Here is an 18031-nt window from a genome sequence, read left to right on the forward strand (position 1 = left end):
ACTGGGTGTCTGGCTGAGCTTAAACTTTGCTAAGACTAACTTCCCACTCTTTAGTAGACAAATTATTCCAAAATGCTCTCCTACAGTAGCAAAACCTCTATCAGATAAACCATTATGAACAAAATCTAAACACATTACTAAAATGAGAATGTGAAGAAATAACTGAGTATATCCCCAAGCTTACACCCCCAACAGTAAAACTAGTCACTTTCAGCAGAATGATAGGCATGTGCAGCACCTTGGACTGCCTTGGTCTCATGCTTACACCAACAAAAGTGGACAAATGGTGCCAAACTACACCACAGGTGTATGTGATGTGAGCAGCTAATCATCCTTGTATAAGGGGTTGGTAATACCTTTATAATCCCAGGACTTGGGTGTAGAGACAGGAGGACCACTGTTCATTCCAAGCCTTAGTACGTTCCAACCAACCTGATTTTATTAGGGAGATCTTATCTCAACAAAAGGAAAACATATGCACACACAAACATATATACACAAACAAAAACCAAGAGAAACCATTTACCTTTTGTGATAAGGTAGAAAACTCTGCCTTTAAAAGCAGACAGGCTATCTCTGCCTTAATTCTGGATGAGAAAAAAAAAAAATCTGTCCTATACCATAGAATCTTGGATTGAACCTATGACACCCATATCCACAAAGTCAAAAGAAATCTAAAGGAAGTGGTCTCAAATGAAGTAATGAGACCAATCTTTGATATAGGAAATGAGAAACAAAGAGCATAAATTCTTCCTGAAGGAAAACATCATTCTCTAACTACAGGCATTTTCCAGAGCTAAGATGAGCTTCACGCAAACGTTCCAAAATCAAACACACAAGGAAGTAAAACATATCTTTGACTAAACACAAAACATCAAACAATCTTTAATCACCCAAGAGTTTCATATAGTAGCATTATGAAACATTGTACAAAATAACCATGTGTAAAGTATCTACAGACAATCAAAAGTCTGTAAATTGAGTAAATGTCAGAATAACACAACTTTTAGAGTTGAAATACATAAAAGTTGAAATTCAACCCTGTGGTTAGGTTAGCTAGTAGGCACACAGAGAAGAGAGTTAATGAGCTAAAGGATCTGCACAGTGGCTAGAAAGAGGACTTAGCGGTGAAGTGTTTACTGTGAAAGCATGGGAACCTGAGTATGATCCCCAGTAACCACCCAAAAGAAGCTAAGTTTGTACTTGTAACCCCAGTGCTAGAGGGTGAAGACAACAGATCCCAGGCTTTACTAGCCAGCCAGTCTAACCTGAGTGTCAAGTTCCATCCAAGTTCAGTGACAGAACTTATCTCAAAAAATAAATGACTGAGGAAGACATCCCAATGTCAACCTTTGGATTCCAAAGAAGCAAGTGTAATCCCCACCCCACTCCTGCCCAGAGATGTGTCCAAGTAAGGAAATGAATTAAAACAATGGATTCAGAAGCATGGTGAATTGAGCAAAAAAAGACCTGATATATTTCCTAATTAAATGGAGTTCTAGAATGAAAAAGAGGCAGGAGGTAAGAATTCTTGAACTTTATATGAAGACATTAATTTTATAGAAAATATTAACTGGTTGTCAGATTTAATAAGTGCCATGTGTCTCAAGAAACACAAATTAAAAACTACTATTGGACAGTTTCACTGTCCAACACAAGGGAAAAATTAAAAAGGCTGCAAAAGTAGGTAACCTGATCTAGACCTTCAGAGAAAAATGAACACATTTCACAAATTAAAAAATATATAATTTCAATGAGTATACATTAATAAAGAAATTTCTTTAAATTATGTGTCTTTTTAGAAGAGCAATAATACAAGAAAAGAAAAACGGCTGAAATGTAGTGGACACGGGGAACAAGGACAGTGGGGAAGGTGTTGACTCTAAGCAAATGATGACTGAAATAATAATATGGTCCAATTCACAGTGTGGCAGCTGGAGAGGAGAAAGAGCTTGTTTCAGCTTATGGTTCCAGAGAGAGGAAAAGATTCATTGTGGTGATATTTTATTTGTAGTGAAATGTAATTTTATTTGTATATTAATAAAGTTGCCTTGGGGTCAGAGCAAGCCATAGCAGAAGCTGGGCAGTGGTGGTGCACGCCTTTAATCCCTACACTTGGGAGGCAGAGCTAGGCGGATCTCTGTGTGTTCAAGGATATAGCCAGCATGGAGACACACACCTTTAATCCCAGAAAGTGCCTTTAATCCCAGGGAGTGACAGCAGAAAGGGAAAGATATATAAAGCATGAAGACCAGAAACTAGAAGCATTTTGGCTGGTTAAGCATTCAGGCTTTTGAGCAGCAGTTCAGTTGAGAGCCATTGGGATAAGGACACAGAAGCTTCCAGTCTGAGGAAACAAGACCAGCTGAGGAACTGGCGAGGTGAGGTAGCTGTGGCTTGTTCTGCTTCTTTGATCTTCCAGCATTCACCCCAATAACTGGCCTCAGGTTTTATTTTATTAATAAGACTCTTTAAGATTCCCGCTACAATCCATAATGTATGTATGAAGGTATGGCATACCTAGAGGAGAAGATTAACTGCACACACACACAGGAAGTGGAGAAAGCAAGCAGAAAGTGGGGCAAGACTGCAGACCTGCACAGCCCACCCCAGTGGTGTACTTCCACCAGCAAGTCTGCACCTACTAAAGATTCAATAACTTCCCAAACAGTACCACCACCTAGGGAACAAGTTTTCAAATACATGAGCCCATGAGGACATGAGGACATTGCACCTCCAAACCACCACACCCATCAAAATCCAGTAAGTGACTATCATAAAGACAATGAAGTGTGACTTTTTTCTTCTTTTAAGTTTATTCAACACAAAACACTCTCCAGCTTCACAGAGGTAGCAGACCATGTCCATGACCAAAGCTGCCTCTAAACTGGAATTCATTTGCTGAGCCAGCCCCAGCCTCAGCTTTCTTGTCAGCCCCAGAAGGTACAGTACTCCTTCTGTAGATGTCTCTCTGCCTCCTCTCCTGTAAATCTTGCAGGTTGCTCACCCTCTAGAGTCTAGAGAACCCAGCAGTTCTCAACCCTTTAGCAAACCTCTATCTCCAAACATATTTACATTACAGTTCATAACAGTAACAAAATTACACTAATAAAATGGCAATGAATATAATTTTATGGTTGGGGGTCACTACAACATGAGGAACTGTATTAAAGGGTCCCAGCATTAGGAAGGTTAAGAACCACTGCTCTAGACCTTTGGGCCAAGGCCTGCCAATCTTAGGATTGCTGCAGCACACAGGGTGGCAGGCACCATCTCCCAAAGTAGGTTGAGGTAATCTCAGAGATACTGGATACCCTTGTTTGTAAGGTGCCAACAGAAATGTCTCTAGGCAAACTGCTGTTTCATGTAGCCTCAAGACTTGAAAGACTACATGGCCTTTATTACATAAAGGTTGGTATATTGACTGTCAGTGCAGGGTGTTTGGTCATATGGACATTTTGGCAACCATCACTCCTTACTTAGAAAGGAGTTCATAGATGGCAATCTGGTTCTTAGGTATCAACATCACAGTAGCTTCAGGGTCTGAGATGGAGGCTGGAAAGGTGAAGAATGACTCTTAAGAGAAGCCCATACCACTGAAATCAAAGAACAACTACAAAGAAATATGTTATAGAGAGGTGGGAAAAATAGAAAAAATCCAACGACCTGTGCATGATGGAGAGAGGCAGAACTGGACACATAACGGTGGTGACAAGTGTGAGTGAGGGCTGAGATCTACTTGCTGCTATTGCTCAGAAGGGTTGGCTGGATAGTTGTACAACAGCTTGGAGCTTAAGCAGATGCGCACTCAACCTCTGAACCTGCTGCCTGGCCATGGATCTCCCTGGCTCTGGGTAACAACAGAGGTATGAGATGAGGAAAGGTTCACTTTCTGGATTGGACCTCCTTAAAGGACCTTCGTGGTCCACTATGCCATGGAAAGCAATGTTAGTGTCAGTGGTCCATGCTGGGTCATGACCCAGGTCATGATGAAACCTGAGACCCATGTGAACATATGCCATCTGTGCCACTGCCTGATGCCTTGGTGATGTCCTTGGGCTTTGCTGCCTCAGGGCACCATGCTGATGTGAGTGACATGAGTAACTACCTGAGTGACTTGTGTAACTACCTGTCAAGGCTTATAGCCCATGCAGCCACTGAGGGCCATGAGTAAGTCAGTGGTCCTAATAAAGCCAAGGGCCATGTTGATATCTATGGCCCATGTTACCAACAAAGTTCATGTGGATGCCCGTGGCCTGGACTGCTTCCTGAAGCCATGGTAACATCCCTGTATGCAGAAGACCTGGTCCCACTCATCATGGGAGAGATGGCCCTGCCTCTCAGTAGCACATCTGCATTCACACATGTATATGTATATATACATACATACATGCTAAATAAATAAATAAAATAAACCGTAGCTCTGCTTCATACTGGCTAGGCCTGAAATTATATTTTTGTGTCAAAGCCACAAGTCCTAGTTTGGCCTGAGCTAAGATCCCTTAAAAGATTAGGGAAACTCCTTGGACAGTAGACTAATGCAATAGAACAGAGGATTCAGAAATAAGCCCAAGCAACTACAGCCACCTGATCCTGGACAAAGAAAAAGAGGAAAATCCAGCCTCTAATACCCACATGTAAAAGAATGAAACTAGATCCTTGTCTCTCATGAAGCTTAAATTAAAGGTATTAAAGACCTTAATGTAAGACCTGAAACTTTGAAACTACTAAAAGAAAATACTTCAAGATATAGGCATAGGTGCTGGAGAGATGGCTCAGCAGTTAGGAGCTAGTACTGCTCTTGAAGAGGACCCAAGTTCACTTCCTAGTACCCATATAGGGCAGGCCACAGCCACCTGTAAATCACCTGTAACTTCTGTGCGCACACACGCGCACACACACACACACACACACACACACACAATTTTTTTTTTAACTCTTAAAGGATCTAGACATAATGACTTTTTAAATAAGACTGCAATAGCTCCAAAAATAACAAAATCTGGATTTCAAATACCTGACTTGTCCCATTTATTTGATAAGGCAACTTTGGTTCATGATGTGCTTGGGCTACAAAAGAGCTTCCCAGAGCAAAGCAAATAGTTGTGACTAACATGTTCCTAAATACTTGGGCTGTGCATCTGCTGCCCTCTGGTGGCAGTCTGAAGGGAGCCTTGGGTCCATACCATTGGCTAGAGGGGGCACAACAGAGTTACAAAGTCCAGCTCCCTGTAGGATAACTCTTAGTTCCTGGGGCTTCTGCACACATTTAAATCATGAGTTTCCTTTTTGCAACTATATGTCCTGGCTTTCAACCTTTCCTCTACCTCTGAGAAAGCAACCACAACTGGGCTTTTAGTGATCAATGATACTTATTAAGAGCTAGTTCTAATCAGAGAAATGAAACCAAAACTGAAAATAAGGTATGCTTCCCTAAAAGTAATCAAAATCTACACCCCTCCTCAGCAAAAAATTAATATCTACCTGATAGTGCCTTCTAAAGAGGTGCTCCAAGAGTTGACCAACTGAATCCTTTCGGATAGAGCCAAAGGCAAACCTTGTACAGTTTCCTACGGTATGACGAACGACTACCGAAGCCAGTGGTTCTCAAACCTCTGTGGGGGTCGAACGACTCTTTCACTGGGGTCACCTATGATAATTGGAAACACAGATGTTTACATTATGATTCATAACAGTAGCAAAATGACAGCTATGAAGCAGCAATGAAAATAGTTTTATGGTTGGGGGTCACCACATGAGGAACCGTGTTAAAGGGTTGCAGCATTAGGAATGTTGAGAACCAGTGCCCTAAGCAATGGTGAGAAATACTGAGGCCAACATCTCAGAGTCTAAACAAAGTGCAGCTAAAGGGTGGAGAACACAGGTGGGGAAAAGGCATTAATCCAGGAGGAACATCTGTTCTACTTGGAGGATGAAATTGGTGAGTAGGTCTAAGAACTGATACTCTGGAGAAATGAGGAGCATCAGGCTTTCACCACAAGAAACATCCCCCTCTAATTTTCTAACACAATTTGAACCTGACACAATAAGAAATCAGAAACTCTGTAAGTATCAAATTACAGAAAAAAATATATATTCCATATATTTTGTCCTCACACTGAGAAAGGGTTCTTTTAGTAAACTGGTACTTAATTTTCTCTCAAGAACATTTAGAGTGTTATTTATTCATAGGCAGTAATTTCTAACCAATTCTTTCCTACCTTTGTTACTACCAGAGGGAGCTGCAGGTTCAGCATGGGACTCAGGCTGCACTTCTGTGTAGCTTCTGAGGCTACATCATAACAAAGGAAAAAGCAATAGTGGCATGGTGAGACCAGAAGCCACAGACTTCTGAAAAGAAAAACCCATTCATCACATGCCCCTTGGTATTTTGAGCAGTAATACTCAATACACTGAGCTAGCTACTAAAACATACAGAGTTGTCTAGAAATAGTGCAAATGTCAATTATAAGTGCACTGCCTGTCAGCTACCCATCTACATTAATATCTACTTTAAAAGCAAGTAGAAATTTAGCATCCTTCATTTGAGGAGGATGCTGGAGGGACAGGAAGAAGAGCCCCTCAGTGGGTTCCAGCACATGGGATTTGCTATGTGAAATAAGGATCTCCAGGGAGTCTGCCCAGATACCATCCTGGGCCTAAACAAACCTAAATTTGGCTCTCTCTGTAGAGAAGCCTTAATACCATCTTTGTTCTACTTGGTCAGAGGGGTTAGAAGACATACCACACCCGTACACCCCCAGCCCCTGAGCCTTTCTAAATGCTGCTGGCCTGCCAACACTTCCCATGGAGGTCTATTGCTTTTCTTACCACTCTAGACCAGTGCTGGTCTTAGCAAACCTACTATTGGCTCAGCCACACATTCGTCAACAGATCTAAGCCCTCCCCTGGGTGCTCTCCTCTTTGTTTAGACTTCTTTATGTCTATGGTCACTCTTCTACCACAGTTAATTCTTCACATTAAACATCTTCAGCTTAGCTGGGTGTGGTGCACGCCTTTAATTCCAGTCCTCTGGAGACAGCGGCAGGTGGATCTCTGAGTTTGAGGTCAGACTGGTCTACATATAAAATTTCAGGGCAGCCAGAGTAACATAATACAGAGATACCCCCCATCCCAAACCAACCAAACAAAAACATATCTTTAGCTTGGTTTCTAGCTCCTGATTGGTCAGACTTCTCTGTGTAAGGAGGTACTTAAAGTCCATGAGAAACAATCAGAATGCAATGGTGAATGGCTTTCATGAACTACTATTTACTATTTTATAAAAAAATGAAATCTAGGGCTGGAGAGATGGCTCAGAGGTTAAGAGTACCGTCTGTTCTTCCAGAGGTCCTGAGTTCAATTCCCAGCAACCACATGGTGGCTCACAACCATCTGTAATGAGATCTGGCACCCTCTTCTGTGTACATAATAAATACATCTTTTTTTTTTTTTTTTAATGAAATCTAAGATTTCAAGGGCTGAATTAAAAATACCTGGACTCATATCTCCATGATACAATTTGTGTTTTCATGAAGCATATTCTTCACTAACAATTATTTTTTATTATTGGAATGACAGTGGAGCTAGATTTTCTTCTGTCATTGTGGGAGTCCATTTTCGGGTTCCTCATGGCTTTACCCAGCTGGTCCACAAAGAGGATGATTAGGGCCACGGGCCTGAATGCAGGTGTCTAAAATGGTCTGCACTTGGCTGTGCTGGGGGAAGAGGTCTTTTGCTCTACCCCTTGGCATCTGTATAAATACCCTGGGCCAGAAACAGTTGTGGCCACTGGAAAAGGTTCCAGGCTATCCTGTATTTTCTATCTGTTTATCTCTGCAATATAAATCCTATCTAATATTTCCTGCTGCTCACACTCAAGAAAACTCTAGGGAGCTGTGGGGTTCATGGGTAAACGCCTCACATGTCATTACTATTTTTTCCCAGGAATTACTGAGACAGTTTGTGAAGAAAACATTCATTATATACATTTTCAACTTTATCCTCATCCCTGAGAATTTATCCTAAGGGCATTATTTAAAAATGACAAATGAGATAAACTTCCATTGCTGGCCCTACCCCTTTCTTTCTCTCCAGAAAACATGATGAACATTCCTAAGACCCATCAGACTTTCTGCAAGAAATGTGGCAAGCACCATCCCCACAAAGTGACAGAGCACAAGAAGAGCAAGGATTCTTTATATGCCCAGGGAAAGCGGTGTTAGAACAGGAAATGGACTTGCTATGATGGGCAGACTAAGCCTATTTTGCACAAAAAGGCTAAAATGATAAAAGAAGATAATGCTGAGACTTGAGTATGTTGAGCCCAACTTCAGATCTAAGAGAATACTTTCTAGTAAGAGATGCAAGCATTTTCAACTGGGAGGTGGTAAGTAGAGAAAGGGCCAAGTGATCCAGTTGTAAGCTGATTTTGTTATGAAGACAATAAAATCATGGACTTTTACTCACTTGGAAAAAAGTAACAAATGTTATAAGTGAAAAAAAAAAGAAGAACAAATGTGGGCTTAACTGAAGGTCTATCTACCACTTTTTTTTTTTTTTTTTTGAGACAGAGTGTGATGATTTGAAAGAAAATGGCCCCCAAAGGGAGTGACACTATTGGATATGGCCTTGTTGAAGTAGGTGTAGCCTTGTTAGAGGAAGTGTGTCACTATGGGGGTGAGCTTTAAGGTCTCCTAAGCTCAAGCTATGTCCATTATCCCAGTTCACTTCCTGTTGCCTGTGGTTCAAGATGTAGAACTCTCAGCTCCTTCTCCAGCATCATGTCTGCCTATCTACACACTGCCATCTCCCACCATGGCAGTAATGGACTAAACTTCTGAACTGTAAGCCACCCTCATTAAATGTTTTCCTTTATAAGAGTTGCCATGGTCATGTTGTCTCTTCACAGCAACAGAAACCCTAACTAAGACAGAGTCTCTCTATGTAGTCCTGGCTGTCCTGGAACTCACCTCATAGATCAGGCTGGCCTTGAACTCACAGAAATCCTCTTGCCTCTACCTCTCAAGCTATAGGATTTAAGGCATGCCCCACCACACCCAGCAAAACCTACCACTTTTGTACAACAGTATAAACTTAATAGGAAAAAGTAAGATGATGTTATGTATATAACATATTACATGCTGTCATGAAAAGTATTTAACATAAGAAATGCACTTAAGGAGAGTTACACTATCAAGAATTATATTTTAATTTAAAACTATATTATTATTTTTATTATGATAAATACTATCAATTATTTGGCAGGGTACCCCTGGCTGACCTGGAACTCACTATGTAGAACAGGCTACTCTCAAATTCATGGAGATTGCCTGTCTCTGCCTCCCAAGTGCTAGGATTAAAGGCACTTATCACAACAGACTTGGTTCTGGGAATTCTCTGCGTCAAGCTTGCCTGCTACATTCCAAAGACACTGAAGAAGACACACATTTTGGGGGGCAGAGACAAAAGGACTCCCAGCAAAACAGTAGTTAATGCTTATCATATCCTCTCTGTGTTGGTTCCCTAGACCTCCCAAACCCTCGGAAAGGCAAGAAAAAGCTTCCTCATAGGATGTGCACAAGAGGATGAGTCTATTACATTACAGGAAGGAACACTGAACTTGGAGGTTCTCTGCTCTTAAAAAAAAAAAAAAAAAAAAAAAAAAAGCAGAAGCAAGCAGAAGCAAGCTGTTCTTTGTAGGAGTGAGGTGAGATGTTGTCTATTTCTTGAGGATGCTCCTTGCAAATACATCCTAAGAAACTGTCTAGGTAAAGCAGTCAAGTATTTCTGACATTCTCAGTGTTAATATTGATTATCAACTGAACTGGATTTGGAATTACCTAAGGGACACATTCCTGGGCCTGACTATGAAGGCATTTCTAGAAGTTGGAGAAAACCCACCCTAAATGTGGGTAACACCATGCCATGGACTGGAGTCTCAGACTGAATAAGGGAGAAGAAACCCCTCAAGAGCTTCAGGTATCAGTCATGGAGGTGAAGGAAATGGTGTTTGTCCTGTTGGGTTTAGGTATTGCCTTGGCATGATTTTCCTTACTAACCTCCTATTCTTTTGGAATGCCAATGTACATAAGAGTATATAACTTAAATTTTTATTTTATTTTATTTTATTTTATTTTATTTTATTTTATTTATGTTCAGAGTTAAGAGAGTGCCTTAAGTTTCATATGAAACAGTAGACAGCAAGAAGCTAAAGACTTTCTTAGGAGCCCTAATGAGAGGATAAAGAGAACTTTAATTCTGTGTCCTTCTCTAGGATCAGAATTGGAAAGGCTGGTTTGACATTATAGCCAGTGCTGAGGAGTCAAAGCTGCAGGTTCTCGGCACCCAACTCTTCCTCCTGGAATGTGGTTATCAGTCCTAAGGCAGTTGTGCCTGAGATATTCTGTGTTCACTTTGCCAACTCTCTGTTGACCTTGGCCAAAAGTTTGACTATAATTTTCCTTCCTGAAAACAGTACATATGATGCTGTACTTCTTAATAAGCTTGCTTGGCTATAATAACAGCTCTAAGACTGGATGAGATATAAATCTTGTTGGCTACAGAGTCTTTGAGACTTATTACATGCCATTCTTTCATATGGCATGGATAGAGATTTATATTAGTTTGGTTATGCAGTCAAAATGAACTTATAAGGTTGACATTTCTTTTACTTGCTCAAACATAGAACAGAGAGTCATCTTTAGTTGACTTGTGCACATCACACATTTCATACTTGTGTTAATGCAGATATGTATGTTACCTTTAAAAGTTAGTTTTCAGAAAATAAAAAAAAGGACCAGACATCAACAAGGACAAGTAGGCCAGGTGATCCAGCCTCTCAGAATGCCTCTGTTGCTGTTTCCTTAAAAGTATGCATTCAGAACAACTTCAAAGCTGCTAGCTAAGGTGATCAGCCTCATAGACTACTCCAGCCAAGACTTCAGATAAGGCCTGGACTTTCCCATCACACAGAGACTGGACAACAGCTAACTCTCCTGGAACTTGACCATTATCTCAGTTTTCTCAGGGCCACCTAAAGATGCCATCACCCCAAGACAGCAGGAAATAATTTTGGGAGCACATTGCCCACATTCCCAAGAGGTGTGGTGGGTGTTTGTTGTTGTTTGTTTGTTTGTTTTTGTCATTCAATGGATTATAGATGTTTATCATTATTTAGGGGGGTTGTTTGCAAGTTGTTATTGGTCATGGTCAGGAAGGATATTAAGCAAACAATGTTAGAACCAAGGATCTTAAGATAAAAAAGAGGGAAAATAGGAATAATAGGGAAAAAAGTGTAGATTATTGAATCTACTTTTTTTTTTTTTTTTTTTTTTGGAGCTGAGGATCGAACCCAGGGCCTTTTGCTTGCTAGGCAAGCGCTCTACCACTGAGCTAAATCCCCAACCCTTGAATCTACTTTTAAATTAAAAAGCAAATATTAATCTCAAATATTTTACACTGGTATGAGTTTTTGTATATTGATGTAAATTTAAGATCATTCTTGTTACAATATACTGTATATATGTTTCTATTCTTAAGGTATTGTATCTATGCAACTAATTTTAAAATGTAATGTAAAGTTCTAGTCCTTGTAAGCTATTAATACAAACTATTTAGGATAATTAAGAAATGCAGGTTAGTAGTTAGTCATCTATAATAATCAAACTTGTAGTCATGTTAGGTATATTTGTTTTCAAGGTTAACATATATTTTAGGTAAGATAGGTGGTCTTCAAACACTTCAGAGATCTACAGAATATGGCATTTAAGATGTTTTAATAACATAAGGCTTTTTATGACAATGAGACACATCTGTTCCTGGCAGCATCAATATACTTCAGAGAAGATGATGGGCATTGATGAACCTCCATATGGAGTTTGCTTTCACTGTGGAAAAGTTAACCACTGGACAGAAAAAAATGCCCTTGCCTCAATTGCTGACAATATGCTGTCCAAATTGGACATGCATGACACAAAAGAAAGTGACTACCAAGCTTTACTAAGACAAAGTAGGACAGTACTTCAAAATTCCTACTTCACAAAAAGTCTATCAGATATTCTGGGCCTGTAGGCCGAACACGGATGCCCTATTGCAGTATATTTGATCACACAGTGTGAAAATGTGTCACTGTTTTATTCTCATTGGTTTAATAAAGAGCTGAACTTACTCTCTCCCTTCCTCTCTCCTTCCCTTCCCTTACTTTTGTCAGATATTCTGTCGCAGCAATGAAAAGAATGAAGCTAGACAACCTAGCAGGAACTCATACAGATGCCCAGGTGACATGTTAGACTGTCTTTCCCAGCAATGTAAAAACTAGACACAGAGCATAAAAACTGAAGAGAAAGAAACAAATATAGAAATAAGTTTGTTGATGTGGCAAAACTTTCTGTAGTCTCTGTCATAATCTCTTTTTTATTATTATAACAAAATATATGCAGCTGAGTGCTTTATAAAGAAAAGGTTTTTTGTTTGTTTGTTTGTTTTTTGGTTTTTGTTTTTTTTTTTTTGCTTTTAAAGCACATAGTTTGGGAGGCTGAAAGTCTAATACTGGGTGGCCCCATGTCTTTAACTTCCAGTGAATACTTCAAAGTAGATGGTGTTACTTATTATGGTAAAAACATGTGAGGAGCTGGGCGGTAGTGGTGCATGCCTTTAATCCCAGCACTCGGGAGGCAGAGGTAGGTGGATCTCTGTGAGTTCAAGGCCAGCCTGGGCTACAGAGTGAATTCCAGGAAAGGTATAAAGCTACACATAGAAACCCTGTCTCGAAAAACAAAAAACAAAATAACATACAAAAACAAAAAACAAAAAACAAAAAAAAAAGAGAATGTGAGGAAGAGATCATATATGGCAAGGCAAAAACTCAGAGAAGGTTGGGGGTCAAGTTCTCTTGTTAATTTAATAAGCAAGTATTTTTATTGCTACAAAATAGGGGTAGGAGTAGGAGTGAGAATTTCATTCATTAGTAGGTGTATAAAGCACTAAATACAGTGCTCATTTTGTGGCGTCAGCTTTTGTTACAGTTACTGAAACATGCTGTTTTCTAAGACTAAAGTACCTTTTCCCAGTCTACTGCTTTTCCTAGAAAATGCCAGTTGAATAGTTCCTCAAGTAAAACTTCTCTGAAGATGACTCACTCCATCTCTCTCTCTCTCTCTCTCTCTCTCTCTCTCTCTCTCTCTCTTTGGTTTTTCTCGAACTCACAGAGATCCACTTGCCTCTGCCTCCCGAGTGCTGGGATTACAGGTTTGCGCAACCACTGCCCGGCTATCTCCAAACATTTTTGATGGTTATAACTTTGAATAGAAAAGGGTTCCACTGGCATCTAGAGAATGAAGGTCAGAAACAGTTAAACAATGTATAAGATGTAAGAACACTATCCCCCTGCCCCATCACAATTCAGCTCACTAAGAATCACCTATCTTTTGGGTTGATTAGTAAGCAACCTAATACCATGGTGCACAGCCTCTGAAATGGAGAACTTAGTTTACCCATACTTCTTCAAAAGAGCAGAGCAGAGCTGCTATCAATGGAAGAGGGGTGAGGGTATAGCCTGACAATTCAAACTCCCCTTCCCTTTTTGTGGGGCAATCTCCTTTCTGTAAAATGATTGGGTTGGACAGTCAGTACAAGCTACAAACTCTACATGTTCCCTATTTTATCCCACACATTCTCTGAACAGTCCAATTAAGTACTAAGCCAGAGAAAATTATATGGATGTTTTAGCCACCAACAAGAGAAAGATTTAATGGTAGGGTGATCAAAAGGCATGGCAGTTGATAGCCAGTTTAAATACTAAGTTAGCACTGCAGTCAGAAAGACAGCAAAACTTGGTTTGTTGATTTGTTCAATCAGATGTAAATTCCTTGCAAAAGCAACAGCAGAGCTATTTCTTTTCCCTAAGTGCCTGATATGGTAAGCCACACTGATTCAGCTCATCTTGGATCAGAATGCAAGTTCCAGATAAGTCACTCTCAATTCTCTCAGAGCTTTTATCAGACAGCTGACATAAAACTGTGCTGTGGATATGTTCTGTATGCTCTGAATGTGTTGCTCTGATTGGTTGATAAATAAAATACTGATTGGTCAATAGCCAGGCAGGAAGTATAGGCAGGACAAGCAGAGAAGAGAATTCTGGGAACAGGAAGGCTGAGTTAGGCGTTGCCAGCCAGACACAGAGGAAGTGAGATGTAAAAGTATTGGTAAGTCACAAGCCTCGTGGCAACTTATAGATTAATAGAAATGGGTTAATTTAAGATATAAGAACAGATAGCAAGAAGCCTGCCATGGCCATACAGTTTATAAGTAATGTAAGTCTCTGTGTGTTTACTTGGGTCCAAGCAGCCAGCCACAGGGCCACAGGAGCTGAATAGAACCAGGAAAACTTTAGCTACAAAACTAGACATGAACTCTTGACCCTGCTCTCTTTCTACAGAAGATCAATTGCTCTCTTGTGAGATCCAGTGTATGAGGGAAGGGAGGGCATAGGTCTTGGAAGTTCCCTGGTGCTGTTCATTCTCACAAAAGGAAAATATGATGCTGATGGCAACTTGCTGTCTCCTAACCATGGCTGGATTAGAACTAAAGGTTTCTTCAGCCCAACTGAATGCTTCACCACTGACTCCATGGAATGATGCCATTTTCCAAACTTTTCTGACTTTGATGCCAGTGCTGCTTGTAACTGCTTAGAAGAGGATGTACAGGAGCTTAGAGACGAGAAGGGTATAATCAAAAGAATACTTTGTGAAGCTGATGGAGCAATGCCATGGTCCCTGACTTCATTCTGTCCTCTGGCATATCAAATGGTGTGCTAATAGAAGGACTCAAACCATTCTAACTTGTGTTCAGTTTTCCAAAAGCAGAATCTTGGTCTATGTAGTCCAACCCTTCTTGCAAGTTATTTGTACTTCTATAGAAGTTACCTAAGATGATAGGGGTACAATCTCTAGGTCCTGCACTAGTGCTAGAAGAGGGAAAAGTGCATGCCTAATTTCCAGGCTGCCAAATAATGCTTGCTGCCTGGCTGCCTTGCTGCCCTACCCAGGCTCCCACTCAATCTCTCCTTCTCCCTTTCCATCTCTCTATCCCCACCCTGACCCAAAAACAAACTGTTCTTGAGGGAGCTGAGTTCTCCTGATAATTAAATTAATCCCTTCTTGAGGCAGTTCCTCCAGTGATCTGATCACTTTTCTATTAGGCCCCACCTCTTAAAGGTTCTACCACTTCAACACAGCCACACTGAGGACCAAGAACCCAGCACATGAACTTTGTAGGGAGCCGCCATTCTAAGATGGCGCCTACTTCCTGACAGCTTTGCAGTAAACAACTCCATATTTGGCTGTGCTTGCTGGGCTGCGCGCCTCGAGGTTTGTGCATGCGCGTATATGGTAATTTGGCCTTATGTCCTCAGCCTATCCCGTGGCTCCCCATGCTTGCATTCTGGTGGGATCCAATCATAGATTGACCCGTTCGCTTGGTTCCCTATATAAGCAGCTGCCTTTTGGTTCTTGGGGCCCCTCACCTCCCGCTCTCCCTTAATCAAGAGGCGCTCCAATAAAGTGTGACCTGGGAAGAATCTTCGAATGGTGGTCGTTCTTCCTTGCTGGTTGAGGAGCTCGCCGCAGCTGATGCCGAAACCCAGGAAACTCGGACACCGGGTGAGGGGTCGAAGGGGATTCAGAACTCAACACACGGTGCGGCGACGTCGTTATCTTCTAGGGTCAGAAGTCAGAAAATTGTTCAAGGTTCCTGAGTAAACTGCTGAAAGAAGAGCTCAGTGTCGCGTCTTCCTTGCTGGTCGAGGCGGTCGTGACAAGTGGTGGCCCATACAGGGAACTTCACTACTTTTAACGAGGGCTCAGAACTTTCTGCAGTCAGGGCAGTGCACTGGTAAAATCCCAGGTAAATTGGGAACCTGCGACAAAAGCAGGGCTAAAGGAAATCCCAGGTAAATTGGGAACCCACGACAAAAGCAGGGTTAAAGGAATTCCCAGGGGAATTGGGAACCCGCGACAAAAGTGGGGAGGTTTTTGCTCTTCTCTGTAAAGAGAGAGCAGGGAACAAAGGGCTAGTCGATAGACTTTTGGAACTGGTTTTTGTGTTGCAAACAGAACTGTTTAAATGGAAAAGTTTGGGTTTTCTAACTAGGCTTGAGACTTTGCTTAAAAATTATAAAGAAAAGGGAGAATTAATATTCTTTAGTCTATTTAATTTAAACAAATATTTTCTTATTTGAGTGGATTAGTGTCATTTTGTTAGTAAGACATGCAAATGGAGTATATCAAGAGACTACTTTTAAAGTGTAAAAAGTTTTATTAAGGAACTGCTTTTGGATGTTTTGCTAAATGTTTGCAAAGTTAATGGTTAGATTGAGAATATTGCTTTTCAATATGGGTTTGTAGGAATTGTATAAGTTTGGGTTTTTTCTAACCAGGTTTGAGATTTTGTTTAAAAATTATAAAGAAAAGGAGGAGTTATGAGTGAATTAAGGTTGAATGCATGTTTGCAGAAAATATGTTTAACCTAATGCACCCTGGTTTTGTGGAGATAAGGAAATATTTAAGTTTGATGTGAATACATCAGAAGTTTTTCCTATGTTCTGTTAGCAAGAAAATTCAAATGGTTCTATTAAGAGTTAAAGTTGTAAGACTGAGAAAATTGTTAACTATATATATCACCATACATGTTAATTCAAATGATTCTGTAAAGAGTTTGCATTGAGTTGTAAGACTGGGAGAATTGTGCCTATGTATAGCAATATTTATGTTAACCTGTTAATGGTAATGATGAAGCTAAGGGATTCTTTAAGTTTGCGATTGTATTAAGTTTTGGTTTAGAGAGGGCTTGATGCAGCTAAAGACTGCTGTAGTCATCTTGGACCAAATCCAAAAGAGAAATGCCATCTTTATCATCCTCTCCTCCCACTCTGGGAGGTATAAAAGGCTATGGAGATTGCTGTAGCTATAATGAGTTATTTTTTTACATATTAAGAAAAGGGGACCTGTGGGAGCCCATTTTTGGGTTTCTCGTGGCTTTATCCAGCAGGTCCGCATAGAGAATGATTAGGGCCAAGGGCCTGAGTTCAGGTGTCTGTCCTGATTGAGTTTGCTAATGAAGAGGCTGTGGCCAATAAGCGCAAATTGACACCCTTTGGCAGATTGCCCAGCTCGGCTGTCAATGGAAATATGCTGGGTTGTATGTGACTAGTATCCAGTATGAAAACTTTACCCATGCTGTAAATCTGTCTAAACGATTGTCCAGTTATCTTCTAGGTAATTGGTCTGGAAAGTTTGTAGAAACTCTGGAAACACTGAGAGCGGCAGTGGTGAACATCAACTCCACATGAGTGGATATTAGCATGGCGGAGGGATTAACTTCCTGGATTTCTTCTGCCCTTTCCCTGTTTAAGGAGTGGGTGGGGGTGGGTATAATTTTGGCATGCTGTCTTGGAGGGTGTGTGCTTTGTCTGTGGTTGGTCTGCCGTTTGCGAGCACGTACAAAAAAAAGGGCAAGGTCATTATCACTCAGGCATTAGCCGCTCTGGAGTGTGGCTCCTCCCCTCAGATCTGGCTTTCTGCCTTAAAGAACAAATGATAAGTTCACATAGCCTTTGTACCCCTAGGACTAGTTAGTCCATTGCACTCGGGAAGGTATGTGGATAATTATCTTGTTTACTCACCTTCGATCGGTCAACACATCATGAGGTGGGGACCTGATTGGGTGAAGTATTTGTATTGGGCACAGGATGCCAGGCTCGTGCACTGCACTTGGAGAGTAGGACGTTTTCCTTCCTTCAAGGAGAGCAAGTCCGATTGCATATGGGTCAGTACCAATATCCCATCTCTGAAAAAAGGGTACTTGAAGGTCTTATCAGAGATCGGACCTCTACTCTCTCCTGTTGCTTAATTAATAAAGAGGGGGGGAGATGTAGGGAGCCGCCATTCTAAGATGGCGCCTACTTCCTGACAGCTTTGCTGTAAACAACTCCATATTTGGCTGTGCTTGCTGGGCTGCGCGCCTCGAGGTTTGT

At 40.9% G+C, this 18031-nt stretch overlaps 1 non-coding gene and 2 pseudogenes across 1 annotated transcript; 1 reads left to right on the forward strand and 2 right to left on the reverse strand.

Moving 5' to 3' along the window:
- Positions 1-2842: 2842 nt before the first annotated feature.
- Positions 2843-3526, reverse strand: LOC118584659 (annotated as a pseudogene).
- Positions 3527-8102: 4576 nt separating this feature from the next.
- Positions 8103-8424, forward strand: LOC118584660 (annotated as a pseudogene).
- Positions 8425-11333: 2909 nt separating this feature from the next.
- Trnaa-agc lies at positions 11334-11406 on the reverse strand. The gene has a single exon. It is a non-coding gene; the product is annotated as a tRNA-Ala (tRNA).
- Between the last annotated feature and the right edge of the window lie 6625 nt (positions 11407-18031).

The sequence above is a fragment of the Onychomys torridus genome, chromosome 5 (genome assembly GCF_903995425.1).
Source record: "Onychomys torridus chromosome 5, mOncTor1.1, whole genome shotgun sequence".
In the NCBI taxonomy this organism is placed as follows: domain Eukaryota; kingdom Metazoa; phylum Chordata; class Mammalia; order Rodentia; family Cricetidae; genus Onychomys; species Onychomys torridus.